This window comes from Fukomys damarensis, unplaced genomic scaffold, assembly GCF_012274545.1.
Source record: "Fukomys damarensis isolate Sample0158 unplaced genomic scaffold, DMR_v1.0_HiC HiC_scaffold_21, whole genome shotgun sequence".
NCBI classification, from domain to species: domain Eukaryota; kingdom Metazoa; phylum Chordata; class Mammalia; order Rodentia; family Bathyergidae; genus Fukomys; species Fukomys damarensis.
Genome location: NW_022900933.1, coordinates 17,380,970 through 17,389,391, shown reverse-complemented (window position 1 = coordinate 17,389,391; position 8,422 = coordinate 17,380,970).

Genomic DNA, 8,422 nt, shown 5'->3' with positions numbered 1-8,422 from the left:
CAGAAGCTGACACAGTGAGCATGAGGTCCAGGGAGAGTAGACTGTGGCTCTAGAAACAGGAAACAGGGAACAGGTGTGTGAGGTGAATTCGCCTGATTCTTATCCCATCTCCTGTACATGTATGCATGCAAGGACACAAGCATTTGCACAAACACACATACCCACCCCTTCTTTATTGGCTCCACTGATCTTATACAATAACCAGCAACAGGGGACAGTATTTTATATTTCTCTCTATAAAAAAAGATTTATGAGATAAAAGCTCCTGCATGGCCAGGCACAGTGGCACACACCTACAATTCCACCATTCTGGGAGGTTGAGGCAGGAAGATCTTGAGTTCCAACCCAGCCTGGGCAACTTAGCGACTTAGCAAGATCCCGTCTCAAAATAAAAAATTGCTGGACATAGTGGTGAATGCCTGTAATCCAAGCATTCGGGAGGCTGAGGCAAGAGGATTGTCACAAGCCTGAGAGTTTGTAGTCAGTTCAAAGCCTTCCTGAACTACAAAGCAAGATCCTGTAAAAAAAAAAAAAAAAAAATTCAAAATGTAAAAGAGGGTGGGGATACAGCTCAGCGTGAAAGCCCTGGGTTCAAATCTCAGTACACAGAAACCAGAAACAAAAAGTTCCTGAATGGAACTCTGGGAACCCCTAAGATCCACCACCATTTTCAACCATTTTCAATCCTGGCCAGTCTTTCCTTTGGCCTCAGCAAAGAGAAGGCAGGATTTCTTATAGAGCAGGGAAGTCGAGGTCCCTGGGGGCAGGGACGAAAGAGGAAGTGAGAAGCACAGCAGGCACGTCTTGCCCTGGATTCGTACATTCCCAGTACACTCTTGGTGTAGACCTCCCTTCTCTGCTCTGAGCGTGTGTATTTGTGTGCAAAATGAATGTTACAATTGTACCCAGTTCACAGGAATGTTTTAAGGGTTATATTACATAATGCACATAAGCATGGCTCTAGGTTTGAAACTCAGAAAGCCACCTAACAACCTTCTGCTAATACCATAATCTGACCTGTAATCAGGCTCAAAGTGAGCTTCTTAGGGTCTCAGATATTGGGTGGGAATGAGTCCAGCTCCAGGGTTGCTGGCTGCTTCCTGGGTACTAGGGTCTTTGCAAAGTAAGCAGGTCTGACAAGCTACTCATTGTAGCTGTTCCTGGGCCATCTCACCCCCATACTGGGAGTGGCAAGGAAGTCATTTGGCAAGAACCCTAGAGGGAAACAATAAATGTGAATGATGAAACCGGAAGTCTGGTCTGGAGCAAGTGCCAGCAGTAAAACACTCAAGGAGAACACCTTGCTGGGTCACTGATTGGTGCTGAGATGCCATTCAGGTCAAGATCAACAGGAAGGTTTGTACCAGTGCCCACAAATTAGAAAATGTGGACCTTCAGGGCACCAGGGGAATAGATTTAACTGGCAACCAAGAGCTGCTTTGAGATGGCAAAAAAAAAAAAAATGTTGTTTTTTTTTTTTTTTGAGACAGGGTCTTGCTAATAGTTCAGACTGGCCTTGAACTCACTGTGTAGCCCAGGCTGGCCTTGAATTCATGGCGATCCTCCTGCCTCGTGCTGGGACTACCGGAGTACACCACCACCCCTGGCAGACAGCACAACTTTTGAGCCTTCCAGGCTGGAACCCTAGTTCGCCTAGTTCTACCTTGGTCATATTATTCCATCTCTCTGAGCCTCACTTTCCTGATCTCTGAAAGGGGCACGGATACTGTGAGATTGAAATTAGAGCCTAGCACAGTGCCTGGCAGCTCCTTCCTACTTTCCCTCCACCACTTCCTGGTCTCTCCACTGAAGACAGTTGCTCACACCGCCTGCGGGTGATGCCAGTTCTTGATTGTTGGATATTGCCACACTTCCAAAACCTTACCACCAGTTATTGATTGTAAGACTGGCTGCTCTGGTTGGCCCCACCTGGCTCCTTCCTGCCAGGTGGCTTGCCCTGGACAGTGGTGGTCCGGACAGGTCACCGGGGTTGATGTGAAAGGACTTTTGTTTAGTATTCTAAACTTATGGGAAGGAATTGTTTTTTAAATGTATATGTACACATCGATGGACAAGTCTACCTCCTTATGGCCCGTCTCTTCCCCCCCCCTGGCACCGGGAATTGAACTCCAGACCTTGAGCTTGCCAGGCAGGCACAGCACCACTGAGCTATGTCCCCAGCCCTGGCCACATCTCTTGTGAGTGTCCTGCCTGAGGTCTGCTCCCCTCCAGCCAGGTTTCTGCTCAGACTTACCTAAAGACTCCTTTTTCGCAGCCTATTTCCTGAATGTTGGAGTAGGGGTTCCATCCTAAGCTTATTTCTCTGTCACCCTTCATATGCTCTCTGGCTGACCTCCACTTTAACCATATTTGACGGATGTCCACCTCCATTTGCCTGGCTCAGACCCTTCTACCCACACATCTGTATACACAGCTGCCTGCAGAGCACTCCCACCTGGTGGCTCCCCACAAACTCAAGACCCCGTAGTATGTGCTCAATAAATCGTTGCGTGTTAAAATCAGATCCACATTGCCTCACATAAACGATATCCCCTTGCCTGGTTTCCCCACCTAGCCCATCCTTCCTGAAGGCCAGCAATCATCCTGGCTCTCCACTGATCACAAACTCTTCAGCGGCTCCTCACTGTCTGTGGAGTAAAGTCCAGACTCCTCCACACAGCATACCTGGCATTTGTCTGACCTTCCTGCCTACCCTTACTGCCCTCTGTACCCCTGCAGGCAGAGAGAGGAACTGCTAATCTCCTCCTCTGCCTCGGTCCTCTGTATTCTGTGCTCAGTAAATGGCACATCCTGCAAACCGGAAACCTAACCGAGCCCCTAGCTGGTCTCTCTGTTGGGCTGATTCTGTCTCCTGGGTCCCCCTTGACTGCGCCCCCTCCCCATGCGCACTCCACCACCTCCATCCCAGGTCTCCCGGTAAACCTACGGTAGCCCGAATGGATCCTCTGCTTCTAGTCCTTGTTCTCCACCACTGCCCCGATGGGATGTCTCAGATGGAAATCTGCCGGGCTCATCCTCTCACGGAAAGTGCTCCACTCTCTCGGTCCACTTTCACGGAGACAGCTGCAGATAAAGAACTGCTTACAGGTCTAAAGTCAACAAGGAGAGTGAAAGGCAAAAAGAACAGGTATCACTAAGGCAGAAATGCAGGCAAGAGCTGCCCCCCCACCCCCCGCAGCTGCAGGCAAAGAGGAGTTGGAGTCGCTCGCAGGCAGCGGCCTGGAGTGGGGGGGCTGCAGCCTGGGTGACACCGAGGCACTGAGCTTCTTAAGCTAAGCGCTCCCGGTCTGGGTCTGTCTCTTGTTCCCTCCCACCTCCCCGCTCACCTCACACCTCAGTCCTTCCTATAGCTCAGCGCCACAGCGCCAGCCTAGGGGCACGGCCATGGGTTCCATCCCAAGTGCTGCAAACAAACAAACCAAAAAACCTAAGCAGAACAAAAATTCAATGAGGCCTCCAATTCAGAAGCTTTCTGTGACCACCGCCCCTTCGGCTGAGCTCCGTGGCCTCACTTCCTAACATCCTGCCATTCATATCCACCCCTTTTTCATATCCCTAGCACACCACACTGCATTATTACTGCTATTTTAGTCCTCTGTGAGCCCCATGGGGCAGGACAGAGGTGTCTTTTCCCTCTGTCCATTTCTAGCTTTTGGTACAGTGCCTGGTGCACAGTAGGTTTTTTGGTTGTTTTGTTTTTGTTTTTGTTTTGTTTTGAGACAGGGTCTCACTATGCAGTTCAGGCTGATCTTGAACTTGCTATGTAGCCCAGGTTGGCCTAGAACTCACAGCGATCCTCCTGCTTCAGCCTCCCAAGTTCTAAGATTACAGGCGTGTGCCACCATGCCTGGCTGCTGATGATATTCTCTTGCCTGGTCTCCCCACTAAGCCTATCCTTCCTAAAGGCCAGCTATGATCACAGTCTCTAAATGATCAAAAACTTTTCATTTGGCAGACGTGGTGACTGTATGCCTATAATTCCAAGTACTCCAGAGGCTGAGGCAGGAAGATCAGAGATCAAGGCCAGCTTGGGCAATTTAAGGAGACTCTGTCTCAAAATAAAAATGAAAAGGGTTGGGGCATTGTTCAGTGATATAGTGCTTTCCTACTATGCCTGAGGTCCTAGGTTCAATCTCCAACAGTGCAAAACAACACCAAAACAAAACAATCTTCAGTGGCTCCCTATTGTCTGAGGGATAAAGTCCAAACTCTTTAACAAACCACATGTGGTACTTGTTTCCAGCCTTCCTACCCAGGCTTATTGCCCTCCACTCCCCTACCCCGCCCCAGGCTCCTCTGGCCCCGGGCACTCACTCCTTCCTCCACACCTTGGACCCTGGATCAGAGTTTGTTCCGCTACCTTTCCCAGGAATGCCCTTTCCAGCCACCTCTGTCTGCTGTCATTCTCAGCCTTCAAGGCCTGGTCCCCAGACCCCTCCTGCCCCCGAGGAGATGCAGTCAGCTCGAGTGTTTTTCGGGACCTTCCCACCCTGGTGGGATCTGGGGGCTGCTGGCCCAGCCTTCTCTTTCCTCTCCCTCTTTGCTGTTTCTGTCCTGGAGCACTGCCCCCCCACCTCCCTGGGCTCCCCCTATGTGCCAGGCTTCTCCATGAGGCTGAGCCACTGTGCGCGCCCTTCCCTCTGCCCAGAAGGCTGCTCTCACCACCCTTCACCCCACCACTTTCCTGTTCCCCGGCGCAGTGACTGCCTGCGTTGGATCTGCTCCTGGAAACCTGTGTTTGTGCTTTTACTCAGCTACTGCAGTGTGCTTCATGAAAGCAGGGCCTTATGTGTCTTCTTATCGGTGCACTCCTGGCACAAGTGTTAAGGGGGCTCAATCAATGTTTATTCACTAGCAAGGTAGTTATTTATATATTTTTTTCCCTCCATCTTGACTGCAAGCTCCTTATTTATTTACTTATCTATTTATTTATTTTTAGTTTTATTTTGAGACAAGATCTTCCTGAATTGCTCAGGCTGGCCTTGAACTTGCAATTCTTCTGCCTCAATCTCTCAAATACCTGGGATTACAGATGTGTGCCACTGTGCCTGGCTAAGATTTTTATTTTAATAAAATAAAACCTCTTTTTGCTATGATCATTTTCAAAGATACACCGAAGTCAAGGGAATGATGCAGTGAACTCCCTTTTCCATCCTGCTGCTCAACGGGCACCAATATTTGGCCAGTCTTCTTCTGTGTTCCCTACTTTTTGGGTATAAATTAATCTACTGCACATCTTTTTGAGTGTGGATGTGTCTCTCTGATCTCTTACAGATAATAAATACTAACTGAATAAATTAATTAGAGAAAGGTCAGTAATTCACTCAAAAAAAATCATTTGACAAGAACCAGGGATTTAGCTCAGAGGTTCCACCACCTGCCTCACGAGCACAAGGTCCCAAGTTTGATCCCCGGTACCAAAAAAAATTTCATTCAACAAATACTTAGTGAACAGCACTATATGCCAGACACTGTTCTGGGCAGTGAGGACAAATTCTAGTGGAAACATGGAAGCCGAGCATGGCGACGCACGCCTGTAATCCCAGCACTCAGGAGGCTGAGGCAGGAGGATCGCTGTGAGTTTGAGACCAGCCTGGGCTACACAGTGAGTTCCAGGTCCGTCTCAACTGCATAATGAGACCCTGTCTCAAAAAAAGAAATAGTCCTATGTGTCACACTGATTAAGTGGCTACTTCAGTCAGGTGTATGAGGAAGCCTCTCTGTGAAGGTGACCTTTAAACTGAATCTTGAGTAGCAAGTAGGCTCTCGTTGTGGGAAGCTAAGTGGGAAAAGCTGATGGAAAGCAGGGCCACTGCAGAGTCCCCAAGGCCAGCCCTGGACTGAGGAACAGAAAGAAGGCTGTGTTGTTGGAGCAAGGAGGCTGGGGAAGTAGTAGGGGTGAGCACTGAAGAGTAGGCAGAGGCCACATCCAGTAGGGCTTTGCAAGCCAACGAGTTAGGTTGGGTTGAAGGTTGTTGGGAATCCATTAGAGGCTTTTAAGTGGGGCAATGATATAAAAGCAGAGCATGGCGACGCACGCCTGTAATCCCAGCACTCAGGAGGCTGAGGCAGGAGGATCGCTGTGAGTTTGAGACCAGCCTGGGCTACACAGTGAGTTCCAGGTCCGTCTCAACTGCATAATGAGACCCTGTCTCAAAAAAAGAAATAGTCCTATGTGTCACACTGATTAAGTGGCTACTTCAGTCAGGTGTATGAGGAAGCCTCTCTGTGAAGGTGACCTTTAAACTGAATCTTGAGTAGCAAGTAGGCTCTCGTTGTGGGAAGCTAAGTGGGAAAAGCTGATGGAAAGCAGGGCCACTGCAGAGTCCCCAAGGCCAGCCCTGGACTGAGGAACAGAAAGAAGGCTGTGTTGTTGGAGCAAGGAGGCTGGGGAAGTAGTAGGGGTGAGCACTGAAGAGTAGGCAGAGGCCACATCCAGTAGGGCTTTGCAAGCCAACGAGTTAGGTTGGGTTGAAGGTTGTTGGGAATCCATTAGAGGCTTTTAAGTGGGGCAATGATAAAATCTGTTTAAAAGATCGTTCTGGGAGCGATGTGGAAATAAACCAGAAGGAGGCAGGAAAACTAATAGAGGCATTTGCAATAGATTTGGAGGGAATGATGGTGTTTTAGACCAACGGGGGGCCTGTGGAGATGGAGCCTAGTAGGAGAGACTGCTGGGGGGTATGTACAGCTGGTGGGTTAGACAGACGAAGGCAAAGCGTTGAGGAGGACTTCCAGGAGGATGACAGTCTCCCTTTCAGAATGAGGGAGGCACCCTTGTGTCGAGGAGACCATTGGAAGTCCCAGCTGGTGGCCAGCAGGGGGGCCACAGGCAGACGGAGCAGAGCCAGCTATGCCCACACAGCGTTATTTCAGCCTCAGACATCTCATCTCTACAAAATGAGCTTGATAATTCCTCGCAGAGGGCTCTCCAAGGTCAGATGAGCCCAGGGGTAAAGTGGCTGGCTCAGAGCCAAGGCACATGAGTGTGGATTCTTACCCACCGCCCTGCCCAGACACACCCTCTTTGTCTGACTCTGTCTGAGAACCATTCCAGGGAGGGAGTGGATGTCCCTTGCTCCTCTGGGAGTGTCACAGTCCCTGGCAAGAACCTGATTCACCCAAGAACTTGTAGGAAAGTTCTCCTGCTTGTGGTAATTTCAATAGGGAGAGCAAGACCTGGACTTTCCCCGAAAGGGGTTAAAGAGGAGAAGGGCTATGGAGGATCGAGGCCCTGTGTGCTCTGGCCCTCCGTCCCCTGTGGGATGTAGGGAGACTGGCTGCTGCTCTCTGCTTTCCTAATGCATCCCCCCGTGACTCAGTGAGCTCAAAGGCCGGGGGAGCTCCCAGCAGCTACACTTATGGGGAATTTAAGGGAGATGCCTGTGACCTCCTGAGAGCCTGCGTGTGCATGGGGTGGGGGGTCCAGCGTGGCTCTCCCAGCCCACACTCCCCGTTGTCACAGAGCACAGGGCCAGTTTTAAAGCATATACGTGTGTGTGTCTATGTACACATTTGTGTCATTTTATGAGTATGTATCTGTACAAAAAACACTAAAACATTCACATTAACATGTTAGAGACACTCAGATTTGGTGGTACACACCTCTATCCCAGCACTCTGAGAGGCTGAGGCAAGAGGATCACAAGCTCCAGCCTAGCCTGGGCAATTTAATGAAATAGTGAGACCCTGTCTCAAATTTTTAAAAAAGAAAATTTTTTTTAAGGGCTGCAAATGTAGCTCAGCATGAAGCCCCCCAAGGTTAACCCCCAGTATCACAGGAGGGGATTGGGAAGGTTTAAAGGTAATTGTCTCTGGGTGGCAAAACTGTAGGTACTTTTTAAATTTAAATTTTTTACTTTTTTTTGAGACAGGATCTCGCTATGCAGTTCAGGCTGTCCTTGAAGTCACTGTATATATATATAGCCAAGGTTGGCCTTAAACTTGCAGCTATCCTCCCGGGAGCTGGGATTACAGGTCTGTGCCACCATACCAGGCTGAATTTAAATTTTTATTTTATTTTTGGTTACTGAGAATTGAAACTTTGCACTGAGCTACACCCCAAGCCCTTTTAATTTTTGAGATAGGGTCTTGCTAAGTTGCCCAGACTGAGTTCAAATTTGTAATCCCCCTGCCTCAGCCTCCCAGAATGCTGGCTTTACAAGTGTGTGCCACCTCACCCAGCTGTGATTTTTATCTTTGTGATTTTTCATATTTTCTGCAATGTATTTTTCCCAGAGAAGGCGAAATAGCACCATTAAAGAACTTTCTGGCCGGGCGTGGTGGCTCATGCCTATAATCCCAGCACTTGGGAGGATGAGGCAGGAGGATTGCTATGAGTATGAAACCAGCCTGGACTTCATGAGTTCCAGGTCAGTCTCAACTACATAGTGAGACCCCG